General features: G+C 40.1%; 1 protein-coding gene and 1 long non-coding RNA gene across 7 annotated transcripts in view; one reads left to right on the top strand and one right to left on the bottom strand.

Moving 5' to 3' along the window:
- Positions 1-24,208, bottom strand: part of KDM4C (lysine demethylase 4C) — a 409,790-nt gene that overhangs the window by 80,765 nt on the left and 304,817 nt on the right. The window lies entirely within an intron of this gene.
- Positions 807-21,453, top strand: LOC113897045. Of its 4 annotated transcripts, XR_003512223.1 has the most exons (5): positions 807-1,619; positions 7,184-7,436; positions 12,425-12,583; positions 17,115-17,148; positions 21,231-21,453. It is a non-coding gene; the product is annotated as an uncharacterized LOC113897045 (long non-coding RNA). The 4 variants fall into 4 exon arrangements; XR_003512222.1 differs by lacking the exons at positions 807-1,619; positions 7,184-7,436 and adding an exon at positions 9,422-10,054; XR_003512225.1 differs by lacking the exons at positions 807-1,619; positions 7,184-7,436; positions 17,115-17,148 and adding an exon at positions 9,426-10,054.

Consider the following 24,208-nt stretch of genomic DNA (forward strand, 5'->3'; position numbering starts at 1 on the left):
CCTTATCTACATTATCTACAATGGTTTTGTCATGAAAAATTGGCCGAACAAATTCAAACAGGTATTAGACTGGCCCAGCAATTAACTCTTCAACCAGAGTGTGGGAACATTAACTTGAATGTTAACTTGAATGTACTCTGAAAAGTACATTGCAATTCAAAGTAAACATTTTTCAGATGTGGGCCACATCTTGCCTATTCTTAGCATGGCTTTTATAATGAGCTTTTCATTCTCCCTCTATTTCTTAATGGAATTTTCTCAATATTTAAAAAATTCCATTTCTGTGAGATCCTTTCAACAGAACAGTTAATTACCAAAGCAGATGTGTGAAAGAACTCTGAGACATTTACTGCTTCTATTATGGCTCCCTGGCAATCGTAAAACCAAAGTGTGGCCATCTTCTATCACTCATGTTACTTTTTTAAAAGATGAGGATGATCCAGTTCATCCTGAAATTCATACCTCCATTTCCTTCCTTTGATGAAGAGAGAGCTCCTCCACTGCTCCATGCAACAAGATCCCATCGAGCTTCAGGGAGTAAAAGATAAACCACTTTTGTCTAATGGTATGTACACATAATGGGCTTCCCTGGTAGCTCAGAGGTTAAAGATCTGCCTGGAATTCAGGAGACCTGGGTTCAATCCCTCGGTCGAGAAGATCCCCTGGAGAAGGAAATGGCAACCCACTCCAGTACTCTTGCCTGGAGAATCCCATGGAGGGAGGAGCCTGGTAGGCTACAGTCCATGGAGTCGCAAAGAGTCAGACACGACTGAGCGACTTCACTTCACTTCACTTCATATACACATAAATTACAGTGCTACAGTTTTGAGACCAAAGCGGTGCTTTCCAAAGGTAAATTATTAAAAAGAAAAGAAAATTTATTCTTTGGAACCCCCTTCAAATGACTCTTGTCAAATTAATGCAAAATGAGGAAGCACAAAGAATAGTTCAAGGCCTCTAGTTTTCTTGTACTAAAGGTAAGATTTGGGGCTCGTTTCAGGCTCACACCCGTCCTGCTCCCTGTGAGAGGAGAGGCGCTAAGGGAGACTGCAGTTTGAGCTCCAGTTCCCCCACTAGGAGACAGGATACCTAGGTGAGTTCCCACGTGTCTCTGAGCCTGTTTCTACAGCTGTGTTTCACAGGATTATTGTGGGACTTAAGGGGTAATGGGGACAAAAGTGCTCTCTGAACACAAAAGGCTTTGTAACATGGCCATTGTTACTCCCTTTAAAAGATGAGGGCGGGGGGAGAAAAAAGAAATAGTAGAATGTGATAATGTATCAGTTCCTTTCCAGGTTCCCACAGCAAAAGGCACAAAAGCGTGAATGTGTGATGCAAATAGGCAGAAAAGCAGATCGCACCAGTGATCAGGGGATTACACCACTGAGGAACAAAAAGAGTGATTTTTAAACAAATCGCCACAGAAGATGTAGCACCATTTGCTGAGGCTGTGGCTCAGCCCTGTGTCAGGACAAACATCAACAACTCTTCTCAAGCCAGTCTGTACCGAGTTCCCTGCTCAGCCTCTCACAGCACCACGCGACTGTATTCTGCTGCCAATGCCGTCCCAATTGTGAAACAACATGTTGATTCTTCAATCCTGGCTTCCCATTTCAATGGTAAGTGTGATGACCACAGCTTAACTCTTTACCACCAGAAGGGGCTTTTCAGATTTATGGGGTGGGGGGCACAGAATCATCTTACAAGATCGAGGGTTTTCATCCAGGACTTGAAGTATTTTCTTCATTTTTTTTCCTGCAACAGCCATGTTTAGTCAACAGTTTTTTAAATCATGTATCTGTTCAACAGTCATCAAAATATAAGAAACTAGACATCTAGACTCACAGACCCTTCTTCAAATACAGGGAGCATATATTTCTTCCTGAGGGAAAACTTTTTTTTAAATGATCTTACATTTTTTAGGAAAACAAACAGAACTCAACAACATCTGCATCAGAGGGGTAGGAAATTCATTCTATTCTATTGCTAGACTTCCCTATTCCTCTTAAGTGAATTCTGATCTCTACTTTGGACTTACATTGGGTTAAAACCATCCCAACGAAAGTGACAAACTGCATGTTTCCATTGAAAACTACCCAAGACCCCCAGGGAAGAGTCACCTGTTCAGGTTCCCTTGAAATATTCACGAACTCAGCAGAGGATGAGACTAAAAACAGAGCCCCCAAGCAGGAGAGCTATCAAGCTCAATGACAGTCTTTTTACAACTCAGCCCACCTTTTCGTAAAAATGCTTCTATGTCCTACCAGAATTATAGCTTATCTTGCAAACTTTTACCTAATGAATAGGAAGAAGAGGTACTGTTAATTCTTTCCCTTGCGGGTCAAGTGTAGTTATCAGCAGCCATATAAAATCATGATGCTGGGTTAATATTATGGTGTGTGCCTATTTTTTTGGAAGTGACAGTAGGGCACACTGGATATGAATCATAGGAAACATGAACCCTTTACCACTAAGTCAGAGAAAAATATACTTAGGAACTTATTATCTGTCGGGGGAAAGTGGACACACCACACATCTCAAAGTCAAATGAAAATGGTCCACTGTACTGACCCTCCTGTGGTACGGTTGAAGAGAACACCATAAGAAAGTCCTTTCCAAAGCCATTCTCCATTTGACCTCACCAGACATTAATGCAAAGAAAGCTTAACTCTTCTGAAAACATTTTAAACCTGATCAAATTAAAAGCAGCACGGAGGGATTATTTTTTCCTAGCAAGAACCCACAAGCAATTTACTTGACTAGAGGAAAAATGCAAAGAAATCCTTTATCACAAAATAGCTTCTTGAATCTTTCCACCAATAAACCTTCCATCCATCCAAGAATGACTATCCTTTCTGCTGATAACACGCTGAGGAGATAAATTTTTTTTTCTATAAAACCCCAAATGATGTTTTCAAATAAAATAAAAATAAAAATACTACATGCCACTGTCAAAAAATGGTCCTAAGAAGAGGTAAATGTCATTTTAAAGGCTGTGTGTTAAAATATTTAGTAGAAAGAATCTACTTGTCAAGTTCCTACAGAAAACTCCAGAGGTTATAAGTACATCTATCAAATTTTCATCTACCTTGGGGCTGACCTACTGGGGAAACCATAGAAAGCCTGGCCTTGTGCTACAAGGGAGCTGGAGATTTAGAGTTCTGGTCAATAATGGGGTCACTATCAACTACAAAGATGGGGCATGACAGAGTTTCTGCAGTGATTACCCAGTGAAGGTATACTGGTGATGGCAGCTGCATTCTGCTTTAAGCCACGGTTCAAACTAAGGAAATGAACCCATGTGATGGACCAGCAAACTCCCTTATGAGAATCCTGACCTCTCACTCCAAACCTAGCAAAGAAGCACCCATCAAATATTAGCAAAAGAAAGACCAAGCCAGCAAAACATGGGAAGCATTTTTTTTAAAAGTCTCATTTAAATAGCTTCCATATCCTACCCTTTGGGAATTATATTAGCTAACTTTATTTCAACAAGGAAAATTTGGTTTTAAGGAGCTTATGGGAGCATTTAACTTGGACTGGAAAGGTTATTTGCTCAGTGTTAGGCTAAAAGCCAAAATCCACTTTTAGCCAGAGAAGATTTTAATATTATACCTCACAAGAGTATTGTGTCATGTCAGCGGACGGCAGAGATAAGCAATGTAGCAAAGTTACGACTTCCCCCTAAGACTCATTAAAATGTATTATTAAGTAAGAAAAAAGTTTAGAAAATCCAAAAGGAACCTGTCTGTACTATCTCAGAAACTGTAAAAATTCTTTCCAACTTATCACTTCTTTCACTCTACCTCCTCTACAAATACCACTCTGTAAATACTGTGAAGAACTCGATCCTGATGCAAAAGAGGATGAAAAATGCCTTAAAGAGCAACTATGATGCTCTGAATATGATTTTTTCTTTAAATGTGTTACAAAGGAATATATGATGAATTCCAGGGACTATAAAAAATAATAAACTTTGTGAAGGGGCCATGATATTTTTTAAGTTATTCAACCCACAGAATAAAGTATGTTAAATTAGAAACATTATTTTGAAGAAAAATAGTAATTTTTCCCCACTTTAATTTTTATAATCTGAAATTTTAACAACTCCAATATTTTTCTTTTTCCTTTTTGTTTTGGTTTTTAACTCACGTCAAATTGTTTCCCCTTCATTAATTCTTGGAAAATTTCTGCCACCTCTTCTATTATAATAACAATAATAATGACTTCATTTAAGTCAAGCAGATGAGTTTTAGGAAGCTCACATGTATCTTCTTATCCTTCCTGCAAGAATGTGAAAGCACACTTGCAAAGGCGTTCCAAGCTGCTATGGAAACGACATTCTTTTTTCACAATAACAGTCCTCCCAGCTGAGAACTGCTGGCACACAAACTCCCAATCCAAACTCATTGACAGCTTGTGGAGTGGACAGATGAGGCATGGAAAATATTTTAAATTAGTTCATTTATCTTGCTGAGACACAGGAAGTGGCAACAAATTTCTCACATAGAAGAAAGGCTAGAGAAAGACAATGCAACCCTAGCAATGTGTAGCAAATTCAGTGCATTAAGTCAAACCCTTTGAAATAGTCCATACTGCCTAATAGCCACATCTCATATTCTGAGGGACTTTTTTTTTTAACAATCAAAAGATCCAGAAGAATGGCTAGAAATCACTGACTGCTTCTGACTTTTTGATGGACTCAAATTTTGTTAAGTCAAATAGATTTTCACTGATACCAGGTAGATGTGGGGCCAATATTAATTCTGCTTAACGAATCTAGAAAATTGCAATAAAGCACTGAAAACTCTTAAAGAGGGCTCAAAAGTGGCACACCTTAGGATGAGCTAGGCAAAGGTGATTTAAGAAGACAATGTGAACCATCCCTGAAAGTGAACAGACAGAACGGCCTTGGTTCTAGGTCCCCATTCCATGGCTGACACCCAGGAACTTCTAGCTTCGTGGTTCCCTCCCACCTGAGTGCCTGCCACTGCTCCGCTTCCACAGCTTCAGGAGTCCCTCCAAGAAGGACAGGCCAGGGGCTTCGGGCATGGAAGTAAAAGCAAGTGGACACAGGCGCCAAACACTGGTCCTGGGATTGGCTGCACCAGCATCACTGGGAATCAGGGGTTTGTGTGAAAAATATGGGCCCATCCTCCCTACAACTGGATCTTCCAATTCATAGGTCTGAAAAAGAACCCAGAAACCTGTACTTTTCATACACACTCCCAAGCCAGAGAAGGAAATCACTGTAATATTCCCAAATCCTTCTGGAACTAGAAGCAAATAATTCTTGAAAATCTATGTGCTCCCCTTCATAATTTTAAGTAGATACAAAAAATTTCTCATTGTAACTTTAAGTTGTGGAAGTTACAAATCTGTGAATTAAACACGGACATTTAGAAATAAAATGCACACCTCTAAATACTATGGTGATTTGATGCCTCCATCAACCATTTTAAAAAATAAAAGAACAGGCTCTTTCTGAACAGATTTTATAGCATTACTTATTTTCTTTAAACTTATATTACCTCTATTCCACTTTCCCCACAGAATTTTATCTGAAGACAAGATAGATTTATGTTCAAAACCCTTTTATTGACCACTCCACCATAATTCTGCAGGAAAAAAATGCATATTAATTGAAGTTTAATTTTTAAAAATTTCCTATGATAGGCTTTAAATTTAAAAAATCTGATTGAATAATTACACTTTTTTTCAGTTTATAGCTAATTAGAGCTACATATACTACAATGTGGTAATTACCAAAGTAAAAAAGTAAAATTTTATTGGATATTTAGTTCCTAACCAGGTCTATAGATGAAGACTTCTTAAGTTAGCTTGTATAAATACAGAGAATATCACACACTGCTAGTGATACATGGCCAGTGTCATTTTTTAATTATATTTTTCTTTAAAAAATTTCACCTTAATAAGTGGATAGGACTGGAGGAGTTTTGTTGCAGCAGTGTTTCTCAGTTCTTATGAGCTCTTTCTTAGCTAGCATTCATCACTATCAGCTGACTTCCTCTGGGGAGTCCTTCAATTTTGTCAAAAGCAGAGAAAGGGAGCTAGCTACCTGAGTTGCAAATAAGTCCTTGTTACCCAGTCATTACATTCATTTCCTTTATCAAATTTACTAAGACCAGTGTTCTACATCATTCCTCTGTTTAGCATGCCAGAGCGTGCTAAATACGCTCAACACAAGCGAAGTACCATAGTTTAAGATAAGAGACAGACAGGAGACAAGGAAGAGATGGGCTGTAAGAAGGACAGGAGACTCAGCAGATGTGTAGGTGGCAGGGTCTACAGGTCTGCTCTGGAGCAGATCAACTTCAAATTAAAGTGTGAATTATCCCTGTGCATGTTCTTAAAAAGGATACGTGGGGATGTGGGCACCTGCCAGGTGATCTTGCAGTTCATGATCCCAGGAGTCTTCTGGTACAGCGATAGAGTTATCCAAGGTGAAGAGCACCCTGCAGCAGCTTGGTTAGGAGCGAGGGCTGAGAGGGCAGGGCCCAGAGCAGTTTTTACTTCCCCAGGGCCACATGGAGGCTGGCTCAGGAAGGGACCAGAGCTGAGAAGTAGGGTGAGTGTCTCTCTCATAGCAGCCTATTCCAAAGTACGTTCTACCAACTTCTCCGTCTCCTCCAGCCTCACTTCCACTGAGAAACACAGCACAGATTGTGGATGAAATTGTTCCCATCTGTGACAGAGGCATATTTACTCAACAGAGTGATAACTACTCTGACGCCAGGGTTGCAGCAATCAATGTATGTAAGAGGACACACAACCAAAAATCCTGTGCGACCAAATTCAGAAATTCACAATTAGGGCCAGTGGAGTTCTGAAACACAGGAAAAAATATCTACAAGTTTTTAAAACTTTTCTGCTTGTTCTTGGGTTCAAATGTACTAAATGTGAATAATGTTTCTAAATGAAAAGTATTAAAAGAAAGAAAAAGAGAAAAAAAAACCAAGTTCCTCCACTGCATGCTCTATTCACTTCAGGAGGGGTTAATGTATAAGCCCGGTGGGGAGTACATTTTCTATAAATGCTAAAATTATCTCACCATGCAGTCTGAGAGGAAAAATACAACAGAAAAAAAGTGTTTAAGCCCACACTCCTATGCGCAGAGGAGGAAGTGGGACCATAACCCTAAGTTCTGCCTGTCTGTCTCTAGCAGGAGCTTTCACTATGATGCCATCTTCAGACAAAACTAAATGTCATCCGAGGACCTGGAGCTGCTGGAGGGTCAGCCACCAGGAGTCCACATTTTACAGTGTAAAAGTCAGGTTAAGCATCGGACCGGAAAGAGCCTACCCCCCACCTCCCTTTTTGGTTGTTCCCCTTAGTTCTCTCTAAACAACTAGACTTTATTCGAAACAACTTTCAACACAGCCTCATTGGCTCTTTTGGAACCAGGAAAGGAAAAGGTAAGAAAAATCCTGGAATGGGAATTTTAGAACCGAAAGGATCCTTTATCTTAGAAATGAAGAAACTGAGGCCTGAAGCAGATGAGCCTAGCCAAAGTCACACACCCAGGGCCAAGAAGTCCCCAAAGACAGGGCTCTCTTCACCACACCGCTCAGAGCTCTGCCCTCCACAGCTCCTGCCCCACTGGCTTCTCTCTCTTCTCTGACCCTCTTCCTTCCGGCTTCAGGGACCTTGAATATACCACTCCCTTAATCTGTGTAACTCCCCCTCACTATCCCTGGCTTCTTCTTAGCTACACCTAATCACCTTCAGTTCTTAAATGCCATCCCTTTGGGATCATCCATTTTTTATTCTCCAAGTTAGGTTAGTCTCCATATGGACATTCTCAAGGGACTACACCTCTTCTAAGTAGTCATTTTTTAACATATCTCTCTTCTTAGATCTAAGAGCTGCAAGAATATTGAAACCAATAGGTTCTGGTTCATCTTTATACATCCTTATGTATAAGCCCTTATAAGTAACTGCTTAGGACCTAGAAAATGGTAAATACTCGTTAAATATTTGAAAATAAATTTAATAAGTATTTACTACATATCAGAAACTGCTCTGAGGGTAATAAATATTCTATTCATTATTTACTTAATTTATTCCTCTAAACTCCATGAGATAGGCAATAGTAATATTCCTATTTTAAAAATGTAGAAACTGAGGCACAGGGCAGTTCAGAAACTTCACCAAAATCATACAGTTCATAAGGGTTGTGGCCCTCGGGATTACGGTGGTTGCTTTATAAAGGGTCATAGAGACCTGCATAACAACTTAACATTTGGAACAACTTTTAAAGAACAAGCTATGAGCACAGTGGGCCCTGATAAAGGACACTGTGTGAGCATTTTCCCAAAGCATATGGTAACAGATTCTGTATTAATCATCTTTCATGCTCCATCGGCAACAATCTCCAAAGCTTCATGAAATGTTTGTTCCTTGTGCGTGCTGCATGCTGGCTGTGACTCTGCTGCAGGCCTTTCATCTGGGCCCCAGGCTTGAGGGGCGCCCCTGCCTGAACCACACTGGTCCCACAGATGGGAACGGAGGAATGGTGGTACCAAACAGAGGCTCCAAGAGCTTCAGCCAGCAGCAGCCTGGGTCATTACCATTCACAGTAAATTAAAAGCCCCAAGCTCATTTTCTTCTTCCCCCAAGTCTCATCTTCACCAAAGTGTTCCATGGCAGCAAACACCTCATCCCTCAGAGCCTTGCCCCTTCAAGACACTTGTTTACAGGGATCTGAAGGTGATCATCTGAGTAGCTCTTTGCCGTGGCAAGGCATGTGCTATCAGTTGAATCCTTCCTACAATTCTCTGTAGCTTTTTAGTCTTCTCTTAAAATGCTTTTACTTACTCAATCTTCTCCCAAACAAAAACCCTCTTGAGGATCTGAACCCAAACTCTCATAGAGATACAGTGGACAGACCTCTCCTATCTTTCCTCTGAGAGCAGGGATGATGTGCAAGGAATACAGACTGTCCCCCAACATTACTGTTTAAATGCTACCATCCTGTCTCAAAAAGAACTTCCATTTGCCTCAGGCACTTGACATGCAGTGATTCATGATCTGTTATGTCTCTGGATGTTAGATATGATTATTTCATTTTACAGGTAGCAAATAATATTAGACACCTGGAGACTAAACTCCTTGCCAAAGGTTTTGTAGCCAACAGCACAACTAGGACAAGATCCCTCCGGATGTTCTTCCCTTTCCAGAGAAATGTTCATCTAGACTTTCGGATGATTTTGCGCTCAAGTTAAGACGAAGCCAGAGTAAACATCAACTCCTCTCTCCCCTGACATACACAAATGCATACCTCCACAGACACTAAATTTATTTTACATGTATATGTGTTATATAAAACACATATATACACAAACACATGCACAAAAACACCAACTGAGAATGGGGGGGGGGGGGGTTTGGCCAGGGGAATGTTCCTGAACTGTTGAGAATATGCTGGCTGTTGAATTGAGAGAACGCTACTTATCTGATAAATTATTAAATACTGTGCATGCTCCGTCAGGAAAATAAACAATAGGGAACTTCAGGTCTCATCCCCGCCTGAGACTGAATCCTAACAATGGCTAGGAATATAAATGTTAAATAACAAAGGAGCCCTTGACGTTTGGTGCTCTATTTTTACCATTTCTCCTCACTGACACTTTCCTTTTATTGCGCATCACTTGATCATTCATTCACTCTGTTGAGCAACAGACATAAGACCCTATTGTCAGTTCTCTGTTTTGCTACTGCAAATCCTTGGCAAAATAGCCCGTTTCATTTTTATTCACTATGGATCTTCCTGCCCTCGAGGAAGCAGCTCTAAAGCAGTGCGAGCTCAAGCTGAGCACGCCAACCCAGTAGTCTAGAGATGAAGCGTCAGGTCAGCAGTCAATGCAGGCTGCAGAAGCGAGGCAGACGCTCACAGGGCAAGGACTGCCCACATCTTCGGGAGGCTTCCTGGGGCCCACAGGCAGGAAGCAGTCAGAGCTCTGTCTCCACAAATGGCCACAGAGGAAGTACTACCCTTTCCATCAACACCCACAGAGAGGCTCTGGAAGATCCGGTGAGTTGCTCTAAATGAGATGCCTCAGGTGTCACAGGGCTTCCCTGGTGGCTCAGTGGTAAAGAATCCACCTGCCAATGCAGGAGACATGGATTCAATCCCTGGGTTAGGGAGCTCCTCTGGAGAATGAAATGACAACCCACTCCAGCATTCTTGCCTGGGAAATCCTATGGACAGAGGAGCCTGGTGGGCTACAGTCCATGGGATCACAAAGGGTTGGACACGACTTGGTGACTGACAAGCACGCTAGTGTTTTATCAGGATCAGAGTATCAGTGACAATGCCTGACTGGGCTCTCCTCCTGACTGACTCCTCCTGAATCTCACCTGCCAGGCAGGCTAAAATGAAACTTCGGGTGAGCACACACTAGTCCTAATGGGATGTTGGTCTGAGTCCCTCCCTTTGTTCCATTCTAGTGGATGAGGCTGGAGAGAAACCTCATAACCTGAACATTGATTCTCACTTAAACCCTTCCTAGATATGGAATCTGGCCCCACATGAGGCCATGGTGATACAAAGCAGAAGATGTCACCATCTCTGCCTTGGAGGAGTCACAGAATCTTCAGGAGGAGGGCTCAGGAATATAGCTTTGACAACTGGAAACAGCCCAGACCAAATGGAAGGCACCTGGTGTCTAAACATCATCCACCCAAATACCTCCCCCGCAAATCCTTTTAGCCAGCAATTGGCTCTCTAGGTTCTTTCTCACATGCAATTTCTCAAGAAGTGTGAGAAATGTAGGATGTTCAGCCTGTCCCTTGAGTTTCTGAGGGAACACATGCGATTCCTTACTAGCACCTGGCCTACCTTCTACTGTTTGCCCCTCTGAACTCATCTCCAGGGCTTCAGATGCTTGTTTTGCAGACGCTGGAAACCCAAAGGATTCCTTCCATCAATAAGAGGTCTGTCTGCATCCTGCTCTATGCAGAGCAGTTATTCTACTTCCCAGATTTCCCCAGCAGCCCTGCAGGCTCTGGACCCATGGGGTGTTCAGTGTTTTTCATCAAAAATGCCAGGTGTGACTCTGGCATTTATGACTGCCAACGTCTTCAGAGTGGATGGTTGCCAGAGATACACTCTTGGAGATGCTTTCAGTAATGCTGCCTGTGACTCCTGATGAGGGCCTCTGATCCTTTCCAGCTCACCCACCTGAAGGACACGTGCTCAGGCTGCCCTCTGCTGCTCCTCGCCTGCAGGAGTGTGCCCCACACAGTGAGCTCGCTGTGCTGTGTGGGGCACAAGTAGGAACATTTCCTTACGTTATTTAAGATGCTGTGGGAGCCAAGCTCGCCAAATCCATAAATTTTAGGAAATTGCATCCTGTTAGACGAAGTCCTTCCCTTAGCACTTTAGTCACCCAGTTATTCTTCAATTTCTTTCCTACAAACACTTGGCCCAGGTCCCGAGGTTCATCCCATATCTATGTGTCTCCTCAGCACATAAAAGAGATTCAGGAAAGGAGAAGCAACAATAAAATTTCAGGTTTACTGGCAGCACTAAGTGAAGTAATCCCCCTATGTGTACACTTTTCTCACAGGAAGACCACTTACTCAACCTTTCCATTCACCTGCCTGATGAGATCCATACAAATATTTTAAGAGGGTAATTTGGAAGACATACAACAGTCCAAGTTGTTCAAGCTGGAGCATTAGTCTCTGCCTTAGGTTTGCCCTGAACATTAGCTCACTTACACAAGTGAATAACTAACTGCCTGTTTATTAATCAGATCAACCAAGACTCATTTAAACTACTTGCTAACAATCCTCTTATACATTAGCAGTCTTCAATTGTTTTTGCTTATAATTTCTCCAAGAGTTTCAGAAAACTATATCTCTCCTTGTGTGTGTTAAAGTTAACCCTTATAAATTTTATCTTTTAATTTTAAGATTGGGGTAAAAAGTAAAGGATACTCTTTTCCAGCATAGAATTCCAAGATACAATTATACATGTGCTTTAAATATATTTTTGTCAAATTTTGGGACTGCACATTAAGCTGAATTTATGTGAAATGTCAACCATATATATGATCAATAGACAAAGGCGGTTCTCATCCTCATTACCAAACAGATTCAATTTCTATCAGAAAAAGACTGAATTCACTTTTTAAAATAAATACATTAATATGCATCCCCATACCAAGCACCTCATTTCTGAATTCTAAGAGGTAAATCATGAGTGCATTACGGTAAAATATAGGTCCAACTACATAATGACTTAAACATAACAAGTTCATTTTCTGGCTCACATGACAGTACTGGGCTGGAAAACAGTTCAATGAGGTAACAATCTTCACAGTCATTCAGGGACAAAAGTGCTTGCCATCTCAACATTTGGGTTCTGGGGTCTCTCTCTGGGTTAACTCCTTTCCAGAAAAAAAGTGAGGAAGAGGACAGAAGGGAGTATTCAGAAGTCCAGCGTGGGAGTCACTCATCACTTTCTTCCCATAACTTTGGCTGAGCTCCTCCCTGCATGGGCAGCTGAGTGATGCGGACTAGATGGGGCCCAAGGAAGTGAAGACTATGGATTTCAGTGAGTAGCTAGTAAATAAAGTCACAACCTTTGCAATACATTTATGGCCCAAGCAAAATAATGTGCTGTTCTCTTCATTATTTATCACCTAATCTACCTTTGCTTTGCTCTCTGAACACTTGACCTCAGAATCTGTCCCTCTGTTTACCCACCTGAGAGCAATGCATTTATTCTGTAAACCAAAAGGGGCGGGGGTGAGAGGGAAGAGAGCTCCTCCCAAGCTTCTCTCTCCTCCACACCAAGATGAGGAAAGAGCATATACAAAAGCTGAGGATCTGAACATTGATCCTCTCAGAACTATCCATGCATTGTTCCTCTGAGACAGTCTTCACATTACCCTAGGGTACGTGGACCCCAGTCTGAGAACTGCAGATGTAAAACGCATCAGAAAACATACAGGAACACAGGATTTTAAAGTGCAAAGTACTACTGCATTTTACAGAGGTGAAAACTAAGCTAGAGAGATGTCCAAAAAGTCACTCTTAAAGAAGTTAACACACATACTCTTTACTCAGCAAATTAATTTTCTCCTTTGGTGTAAATGGGTATTTCTAGGTTTCTATTCCAGGTTGTGTAGAAAGAACTAACAGAGCAGGCCTGAGACTGCTATCCCTTGAAAGTTTTGACAAGGGTAGCCCCTGGCAGGAGTCTGAAAACTTGAATTTCGAAAGAGTTCCCACTGTTTCCTGAAAAGAAAGGCTCACAATGCCTAAACTGCACAGTAACAACCCAAATGCTTATTTCCCTTTGCTATTGCTAAGTCACTTCAGTCGTGTCCGACTCTGTGCGACCCCACAGACGGCAGCCCACCAAGCACCCCCGTCCCTGGGATTCTCCAGGCAAGAACACTGGAGTGGGTTGCCATTTCCTTCTCCAATGCATGAAAGTGAAAAGTGAAAGTGAAGTCACTCAGCCATATCCGACTATTCGCGACCCCATGGACTGCAGCCTACCAGGCTACTCCGTCCATGGGATCTGTTTGGGAGCTTGGAATTTTGGTACATGCTAAGCAGAGGGTCCCAATGTGATCAGTTATGAGGAAAAATTCTGGGCACCAATTCTCTAACCAGCCTCTCTGGTTGGCAACATTTTACATGTGTTGTCACAACTCGTTTCGGGGGAATTAAGGAGTCCTGTGTGACTCCACTGGACAAGAACTCTGGAAGCTTGCTGCTGATTTTCTCCAGTCTCCACCTCTTGTGCCTTTTTCTTTTGCTGAGTCTACTTGGTGTCCTTCTACTGTAATCACAGCTGTGAGAACAACTACAAGCTGAGTCCAGTGAGTTTTCCCGGTGAATCACTGAACCCACATGGAAATTACATTTGACAGACAAGAATACATTGATTTCTGGGACTCCTTTGGTGGCCCAGGGGTTAAGAATCCACCTTCCAATGCAAAGGATGTGGGTTCGATCCCTGGTCAAGGAACTAGGATCCCACAGGCCACAGAGCAATTAAGCCCAGGCACCACCAGTATTGAGCCCAAGCACCTCAACTAGGGAGCCCACATGGCACAACTAAGACCCAATGCAGCCAAATAAATTTTTTTTTTTTAAGAAGACATTGATTTCAGGATACTAAGAAAACAGGAAGCAATGAAATAAATTTCAGTATATTTTAAATTTGGGTATGGAATTTGGATATGGAAACTTCAGACAAAGGTGAAGGCAATTTTACTAGACTTAGTGATATACTTTTCAAATGACAAATGAAAATAAATTAAAATATAGATCTTGCTCTTAGCAAGTAAAACAAGGATTCCCTGAAAATTACTACTAAAGACATCACAAGGGAACCTTCATGTTAAACCATTAAGAAGATAAATATGGAATTCTGAACATTAATAAGGAAAAAAGTGTCCAGAATTAAAACTATAAAGAAAAAAGAAAAGATGTCTCAGGGTGTTTCTGTTGAAGGCAAAGGGAGGAAACCCCTGGATACTCTCTGCTCTAAGCTGGTCCCATATCCCTCCTACAAGGGCCACTAAATAAAAAGTCATAAAAAAGACCAAGAAGGTGTTCAAATAATGTTTTATCTAATTTTATATTTTACTTTATTTCCTTTGATTTTTACAAGTAATATGAAGCTTGTTATATTTAGAAAGCTCCAAATTACACAAATGTATGTAAAAAATTACTTTCTTTAATCACCCAATATCCTGCTATCTACCAACAACTACAATATGGCATTCAAGTCATTTCCCTGTTCACTAAAAAAATAATAATTGGGAACATTCTGTATGTACAATTTCTCTTCAATTTTTTCCTCATCAAAGCATGGTTTAGGAAAAATTATTAGTAACATGGATCAAATATGCATGTTGAAGAACTTTATTTTTTTCCCTTTAACTGTATTGAAGATACTCACACATCTCTGTACCCAAGTATCTGCCTGGAACCTGAGAAACCCAAGGTGAGAACATGGCCACATGCTACCCTGGCTCAGGATGAAATGTGACCACGACACAGAAATGAACACTGTACAGATGCTTTCTCCCTAGAGTGACTGGTCTGGCTGAAAATGGGGACCATGCACGGTGTTGCCTTGATGAGCTGACTTCTCACACAGTTGGGGTCCCAGACACTGATGAGAGACGCAGGAGTCATGATGCAGATTAAAGGTGTTTCTCTGAGTCTCAGAGCATTAGCGTCTCCATTTTGTACTTTGCTCCCCATCACATTGCAGAGGCGGTACAGGCAGCATAGTGGGTGTTATCCTATTGAGGAGGACTTAGGACTTTAAGTAGGAGAACTTCTCCTATTAAGGAGTTCTACTGTTTAGCAGCTGGACAAGTTCAAATGATCAAACTCCTCTTAGCCTCAGTTTTACCAAATATAAAATGGAAAAAATGATATCAACTTCAAAGACTTATTGCAGTATCACCCAGCAATGCCTGGCACAGAGCAGCCAAAATGAAAAAGCACATTCAACACAAGAACACTAGTATATCTTGCCAACCACTAAAATACATAGTAAGCTATGTATTTCATGTTTATTATATTTTAAGCACATATGCAGGGGGTGGGGGTGAGGACAGCTTTTAATTACCTCCAAAGCAATGCAAATCAAACCACAAAGACTAATCCAAGAGCTATGCAAACAACTTGATGAATTTACAGATTGTAGGTGCGCCACTCTGAATGCTAACGACCTGCCTTCCTACAGCATGTGCAACAACATGGGCTTCAACACCAGGGCCATTCTCAACATCTGCCAGCTCCATTTCCACATCTGTTTTCAAAAACATGTATCACTCAGATGGAACTTTGATGAATGAGTGATAGTTGCCCCAAAACTCAAAATGTGTTCAGCTGCTTTGATGTGCTGCAGGAAGGCAGGAGTCAGGCTGGGAGATACAAAGCTGATTCCCCAGGAAACAAGCCTCTGGCCTGTGCTGTGCTGCAGGATTAACAGCTCAACTTTTGAGAGTCCTTTTAAAATGCCTCCATGCTTCAGGAGGTGACCCTGGGATATACCAAAACCATTAACTTGATGCACCTTGGGAAGATTTCGATTCGAGTCACTATTTGTGAAACTGTAGTAGGATATATGCTAGACTCAACTGCAAAAGGAGAGAAATTTCAGGATAGGGAAAGTACACTGGTCAAAAGAAGTAGCGTTATCCACACATTAGGGAAACAAACAAAACTTAAAATAACTGAAAAGTCCTAAAGTTCCAGGGGAAAATGACAGGTGACATTTTATCTTGGGAAAAATCCATGGATTGACACCAACAGGAACTCAGACTACTGTGTCCCCCTCCTAGAGATGACACTGACTACTCCTATCTAGGATGAGTACAGCATCTTAAATAAGATTTTGCGGGGTTGGGGAGGCGGGGGCCTATGCAACTTTCCAATTTCTACTGAACTGCCGTTTTCACAGGGAGACTTCATTATTATTGTTGGTGTAGTTCTGTGCCTAGATTTCTAGCCTACCCTAAAAGATTCAGTGTAAGTTTCAAAAGTCTAGCATGCCATACATTAATGAATTTTAGTGCAAATATAAGAGCTTTAGAGTGATACAGATCAATTAAGTCCCAGTTCAACAATTTCCCTTATATCTTAAATGAATAGTCATGTATCTTGATTTCTTTAAAACGATCTGAATTTCTAGCAAAAATTGGGCTGCAATAATGCTGAGCAAAAAATGTTATGAAAGCAAGAACTTCGGGCTTTCATTGTTGCTGTCTTTACTGTTGTTTCATTAGAGTAGGGTGCCCTTAAAGGGCTTAGCAAAGAGGGGACTGAAATCCTGAATGCATACAGAACTGCTGAGGACCACAAGGGTGATGTGTATTATAGCAGGGGCACAGCACCCAGTGCAGGGCATACACATGATAAACATCTGTTCCCTCCCTCAGGCTGTGCTGCTACTGCTGTGGGGACACGTGAGAGCTGACTTATTTTAATACTAACAAGACAAATCATTGCACCCAAGACTTAATTTATCCCCCAAATAAAAATCTTTCAAAAAGAATAAATAAAATATCTAAGAGAAAGGTTCTCTCTTTTGTTTCTCCACCATCTAGCTTCCTGATAAGCAAGATCTAACCAACTTAACAGGTCAGTTGAATATTTTTTTAAAGTATTAAAAAACTCCACATACACAGAAAGAATGATAATTAATTCACTATATGCAAAAAGGAATGAAGCCCTGGGATCTGCTCACAGGACAATGACAAGGCACCCGGATGCAGAATTGTTTGGCTGATGATCTGCTCCTTTTTTATATAACGCTCACCCATCACAGATGGGGTGCCTTCCTCCAGGATCTACTTGAAGAAAAAAATTGTTTCATATCCTTTCTTCGCTCAAGAAAGAGGGAATTCTTTTCACCACTTCATATATAAAAACGGAAGGAGAACATCATTCTCAAGGGTGCAAATCACCCATTCACCATATATGGTATATGATTCTGTCAGATGTCCTAAGACCTCTGTCAACTCCCAAATTCATAAGAAGCCACAGAGCACATACCTTTCATGTACATGTGTCCTGACATACAGAGGCAACAAGCTGCATCTACATGTCGAGGAGAGTCAGGCAGGCTCACTTGCTAATCCTTAGATAGCAGCCACGGAAAGCTCAGCAAAACTAACTACAATGATCTGGGCTTTTAAAGTTATTCTCAAATAATTAATATTACAAATAGTGGACAGGTAAAATGTTCATATAATATTACAAATAGTGGACAGGTAAAGGTATTCCTTTGGAATATGAACATTTTACCTGTCCACTATTTGTGAAATTAATTATTTGAGAATAACTTTAAAAGCCCAGATCATTGTAGTTAGTTGTTTTGCTGAGCCTTCTGTGGCTGCTATCTAAGGATTAGCAAGTGAGCCTACCTGACTGTTATCGACATGTAGACTGAGCAACTGAACTGAACTGCAAATGTTCATGTTGCATACCTGGCATACTTCAAAAGAACCAAAACTGTTTTATAATAAAAAGGAAATAATTATTTATACGTGGAATCTTTAAAAAAAATAATTCAAATGAACTTATTTACAAAATAGAAACTGATTCACAGACTTAGAGAACAAACTTATGGTTACTGGGGCGGAAGGTAGGGGAGGAGGAATTCACTGGGAGTTTGCAATTGACATGTACACACTGCTATATTTACAATAAAATGCCTTTCCATGAAAAAAAGAAAATAGAGATAAAAAAGAAATTTATGAAAACATTTTTAAAAACCAATAAACCTAAAACAACAATAACAACAATGTGGACTTTTCCAAGACTTGCTCACAAGCATAAAAATAAAGTGGTCAAACTTTAATTGTACAAAAATTTTCAAAACCAAAATTTTCATTCTGGTCAAGTTTCAAGAATGACTGATAGAAAAATTGCTTATGCATTAAAGATTCAGATGTTAGGAAATAAACCCAACAATGACAGCTTTCTCTGCTATATAAAGTAAGCCGCACTACAATTTTTTCATTTGAAGGCAAGATTAGTTTGCAGTTCTACAGACAGTGAATTCCTGTCTAGAGCTGTCTTCTTTAGAAGCTGTCAGTGTTAAAATGCTGTTTCTGGTTAACAAAACCCGTGTGCCCACATCACTGTGAGTTAGATTTCTGAGACGCCTGCCAGTAGTGGAGTTTATTTAAATGACAGATTTACGTGTCTCTATGCACCTCTTGGAGGCTTTTAGATGTCTCTGGCATACCAACTGTTTGTCAATGCTTTCCAATACATCTGACACCAGGAAAGAGTGAACTGGAGGTTGATGGGCCCTGCAAGGCTAATGACAGTGTGCGAGGATATTTTTAAACTTAATTTAAGAATACTTCCCCCGTTCCCTTGCAACCTATTTCTCTCAAGAACTTAAATAACCCAGACATCACTTTATACCACTGCCCACATTTGAAGTTCTCTGAAATGGAAAATAAAACAAAACAAAAATCAGATAATATACCTGAACTGAGACGATGGTTTTAATGGAAAACCCTGAAAACAATTAACTTCTGCACAAAAGTGGTTGTTTTCAGCCTTTCAGAAGTTCAGAAAGCTACCTGACTCCAAGGTGAATATAACTCAGTAGGAAAGAACATGGGAATTCGGTCTGGAGGCCAGGGTAGCACGGCTCTTCCACTATTAACTGGTGGCTCAGTGGTGAAGAATCTGCCTGCCAATGAGGAGACACAGGTTTGATCCCTGGGTCAGGAAGGTCCCCTGGAGAAGGAAATGGCAACCCACTCCAGTGTCTTGCCTGGAAAACCCCACAGACAAAGGAGCCTGGAGGGCTGCAGTTCATGCAGTCACAAAGAGTCAGATACGACTTAGCGACTAAAACAACAATAACCACCTTAAACCTCTGATTTCTCATCTATTAAATACAACTTGACATCATCACTTCATGAGTGTTAACTATGGAAATGTATTCTGTGCCAGCCATTGTGCAAATGTATTATAACAAATATCTCATTTAACCCTCAATCAGGTAATGATTATGATGAAGCAACAGAAACTAAAATTAACACCTTTACGGGAGTGATTCTGGGAGTAACATTTCAGCCACGGAAATAGCTATCTGAGATCAGTACTTTCTGAATCGAGGGAGACCTACGCAAAAAGCCTTCAGAGGGGAAGGCATGGACACTTTCTGTTGCCTGAGATATGGGTCATCCTGGACCAGCTCTCATTTCCCCAAACATACTCCTTCCTACATCACCCACATTCTTTCATTTCTTCTCCTCCAGTTTTCTTTGCCACACTTCCCCTCACCCTGTGGTAATGATAAATCCATGGTAATGATAAATGCCACAGATTTATCATTAAGCAATCCAGTAACATTTAAAATATGGTTTTATACTTAGAATATGGCAACCCACTCCAGTATTGCCTGGAAAATTTCTTGCACAGAGGATATGTAATAAAAGTCACCCTTTAATGTATACATTTCCACAAATTTCAACAAAAGAACACAGTCATGCAACTTCTGCCACAATCAAGACAGACAACAGTTCCACAAACACAAACCATTTCCTTGTGCCCTCTGCAGTCAACCTCTCCACCAGGCATTGCCACAGCCACTAATCTGGTTTCTACCCTCAAAGGTTTATTTTCTACCAGAGTGCAACATGAATGGAGTTATATAGTAGGGAGCCCTTTGAGCCAGGCTTCTTTCACCTACATAATGCATTCAAAAGTCACCCATGTTGACTGATCCTACTGAGAAGTATCACACTGTATGGATGTACCACGGTTTGATAATTCAACCACCAGTTGAAAAGCACTGAGTTGTTTCCAGTTTTTGATGATTATGAAAAAGCCACTATAACTATTACTTACAGGTTTTTGTGTGGATGTAAATTTTCACTCCTGAGATGAATTCCTAGTAGCATGGGCTTGCAGGATGGTATGGTAAATTGTATGTTTCATTTAACAAGAAATAACAAGACTGTTTCCCAACATGGCTCTACCATTTTGCATTGCCACCAGCAATGGAGCCGGGTTCCAGTTGCTATGCATTAGCACTGGTATTGTTTTATTGATTTTAACTAGTCCACAGATATGCAGTGGCATCACACTGTGGTTTTATTTGCTTTGCCTAATGGTAATGTCATCAAGCATTTTGTCCTCTGGTGAAGAGTAAGACCAAATCTTTGCACAATTTTTCTTTTATATCCTTCAAAAATTTTATTTAGTTTTTAATTGAAGGATAACTGCTTTACAAAATTTTGTTGGTTTCTGCCAAACATCAACATGAATCAGCCATAGGTATACATACATCCCTTCCTTCTTGAACCTCTCTCCCATATATTTTTACACAATTTTAATAGAGTTGTTTTATATCAAGGGTCAAGAGTTCTTTATACTTTCACATATGTTATAAACCACAATGCACTGCTATTATTTTTGTTTTACCTCCCTTTTAACCACTTCTGCAGAACTACACTTCCTTCTAATAAAATGACAGCTATAAATGTGATAAAGTTACATAGAACTTGCTTGCTAAGGCGCTTCAGTTGTGTCCGACTCTGTGCGACCCCATGGACAGCCGCCCACCAGGCTCCTCTGTCCACGGGATTCCCTAGGCAAGAACATGGGAGTGGGTTGCCATTTCCTTCTCCAACATAGAACTAAGTGCATATATTATACCAATGTCAATTTCTCATTTTTATATTGTTTTACAGTTATATATCATGCAACCGATAAGGGAAGCCGGATGAAGGACACACAAGAATCTCTATATTATCTCTACAATTTACAGTGGATCTGTAATTATTTAAAATTAAAGAAGTTTATTTTTAATTAAATATTTGTGAACTTCCCTGACAACCACCTGTAATATTTTATGTATGATAAAATGTTCCAAGTGATAAAGCTTAAAAATAAACAATATCATTTATTTATCGATTTACTGAGTACATATACATTATTACTTTATTCTTATTTCACTGTTACTGTAATGGTATTACTAAGGTAATACACTTATAATAACAACAATAAGAAGGAGTATTTATTGAGCACTTACTATGGCCAGGCACTGGGCAAAGTATACCAGATTCCTTACCTTGATACTCACAACAATGAAAGAAAGTGCTATTACTGTGATTCCAATCTTACAAGCTGTAACTGAGAATGCAAAGAATGAGAAAAAAGCTTCAGACAGAAACTAGGGGAACATAAACATTCAAGAGATGGACAGACGACGAGGAACCTGCAAAGAAACCTGAGACCTAAAGGCCAAAGAGAGAGAAGGAAAACCAAGGACAGCTGTCATGGAATCAAGGACAGGCTTCCAAGGAGGATGACATGTTCTCAAGTAACTAGTATGTGGCAGAGCTGAGACAGGAACCCATGCTGGCGGGCCCAATATTCATATGCTTTATTATCGCATTCAGATGCTTTTACTCTTGCAGCAAATGGCACAAGTGAGGCCCACTCAGGACTACCTTTAGGCAATCGAGGTGGTTAAGTTCTATTAAAAACAAAAACCAAAACCTTAAAAATGCAGCCTGGAAAGTTTCTAAGTAAATGACAGGCGCCAAGAGTGTGAAGCATCATAAATGCTGGTAGGTTCATAAGAAGAACCAGAGGAAAGAAAGGAAAAATGTGACTACCCTTAAGAGAGGGTTGATATTTTTATAAAACAGATTTATGTTCCATACGTATATAGTATGCTACTGAAACACTCTCAAGTATAACACAGTAAGGTGAAGCACCATATCCTTCTAAGCTAGTTCCTCCATAGAAAAGAGTCAGGAATCATTACTGCCTCAAATTAAATGTGATTACTGCTGTGGACTGGCACGAAGCTAAAGATGATTTCATTTTGTATTTTATACACTTCAGGTAAAAAAAAATTTTTATGACAGACATTGCTTTTATTTTTTTTTTCTAATTTTATTTTATTTTTAAACTTTACATAATTGTATTAGTTTTGCCAAATATCAAAATAAATCCGCCACAGGTATACATGTGTTCCCCATCCTGAACCCTCCTCCCTCCACCCTCCCCATACCATCCCTCTGGGTCATCCCATGCACTAGCCCCAAGCATCCAGTATCGTGCATCGAACCTGGACTGGCAACTCGTTTCTTACATGATATTTTACATGTTTCAATGCCATTCTCCCAAATCTTCCCACCCTCTCCCTCTCCCACAGAGTCCAAAAGACATTGCTTTTATAACTAAAATAACCTTATAGGATGTATATATTAAAATTCTAACACTAAATCAACAAGTCAAAGTTCAGTAGTACAGGTTAGCCTTATCTGTTGTGGAGATGCCCTGCTTCACATGTCTCAGGCTGATAACCTGAACTCTGAGCTTGGCCTGTCATTTTCTTGGAACGTCTCCGAGAGAAATAGAATGTGATTAAGATGAACGCATCACACGTGCTTGTTTGCCTTCCCTGGTGCAGGTGGGCTGTCACCCTCTGCGTGCACAGCAAGCTTAGGTTAAAAGGCTGTCATGTCTTATCTATGCAGAATGTTCACCATGGTGGTATTAGGTGCCACAGCTACAGGGCAGGGCTCCCCAAATCAGTGTGTGGCAAAGAACACTGAGACAGTAATACTGTCACAGACAGGAAGGGGAGACTCAATGGTTCTAGGGCTATTACTAAGATAAATGGATTTCTGAAATTATATGGTGATTGCCCCTGTCAAAATGAGAAGCCTAAAAATGCACATATGTTAGCTTCTGGGTCTGCACGGAAAAGGACTGATTTTGTGTCACTGGCTTCTTCATTTTCTAATTATAAAAAGGGATTCTTAAAGAAATGGTACCTGAGAATTAGAAGTATTTAAATTTGATTGTTGTTTCTAAAAACATTTGGGCCACTGATCTCCCCACCTCCTCAGTTCTAAGCTGACCTGCCAACAAAAATGTTCTGTAATGTTACATTATTATTTGAAAAATACTTATAAATTGCTTTAATAGACATAAGAAAATAGCAAAGGATAATTTTCTCTGGATGGCCTCTTCCTAGAGAAATTTTAAAGCAAATTTCTGCAGCAATAGTGTTTATGTCTTTTACTATGTACTATAAACAAAGTAAAAACAACAACTTAACACTTTAATTCTCCTTTTAAAAAATACAAGACATTGTGGTCTTTTGAACAGTACATACTGTTAAAAATGTTTCACTACTACGACTGTTTCATAATTCATAAGGTATTTCATTTTGTTGTAAGCTATGAATAATTTGAAGGTTCATGTTAACATATACTACCGTTTTAAATTTTTTAAGATACTTATTGTTTCTAAAATGACCTCAAACTAATATCATAATATTAAAAATATATATCTCTTTTGATATTTTTACCTATTTGTTAGAAATTATCTACACTAGATAAGTATCCTGACGTACGAGACAGGAATACTTACTACACCTCTCTGTAAAGAAATACCTTAAAAGAATGTGTTAACCTAGCCCTTTCCATCTGCTTTCTGAAACTACCAAAAAAAAAAAGACACCCTCAGAAGATCTATCAATATACCTAAATCCTTCCAGAATGCAAACCTCACGAGACAGATGACCCTGTCCATCTCACGCCACCTGTCACCAAGCACCAGACACTATGATCACCTCAATAAGCGTTTTTTATCAAAAGACTGATAAATGAAAGAAATGCCCATTATTCCACAATTTTCCTTAAAACCT

The sequence above is a fragment of the Bos indicus x Bos taurus genome, chromosome 8, assembly GCF_003369695.1.
Source record: "Bos indicus x Bos taurus breed Angus x Brahman F1 hybrid chromosome 8, Bos_hybrid_MaternalHap_v2.0, whole genome shotgun sequence".
Taxonomy (NCBI): Eukaryota; Metazoa; Chordata; class Mammalia; order Artiodactyla; family Bovidae; genus Bos; species Bos indicus x Bos taurus.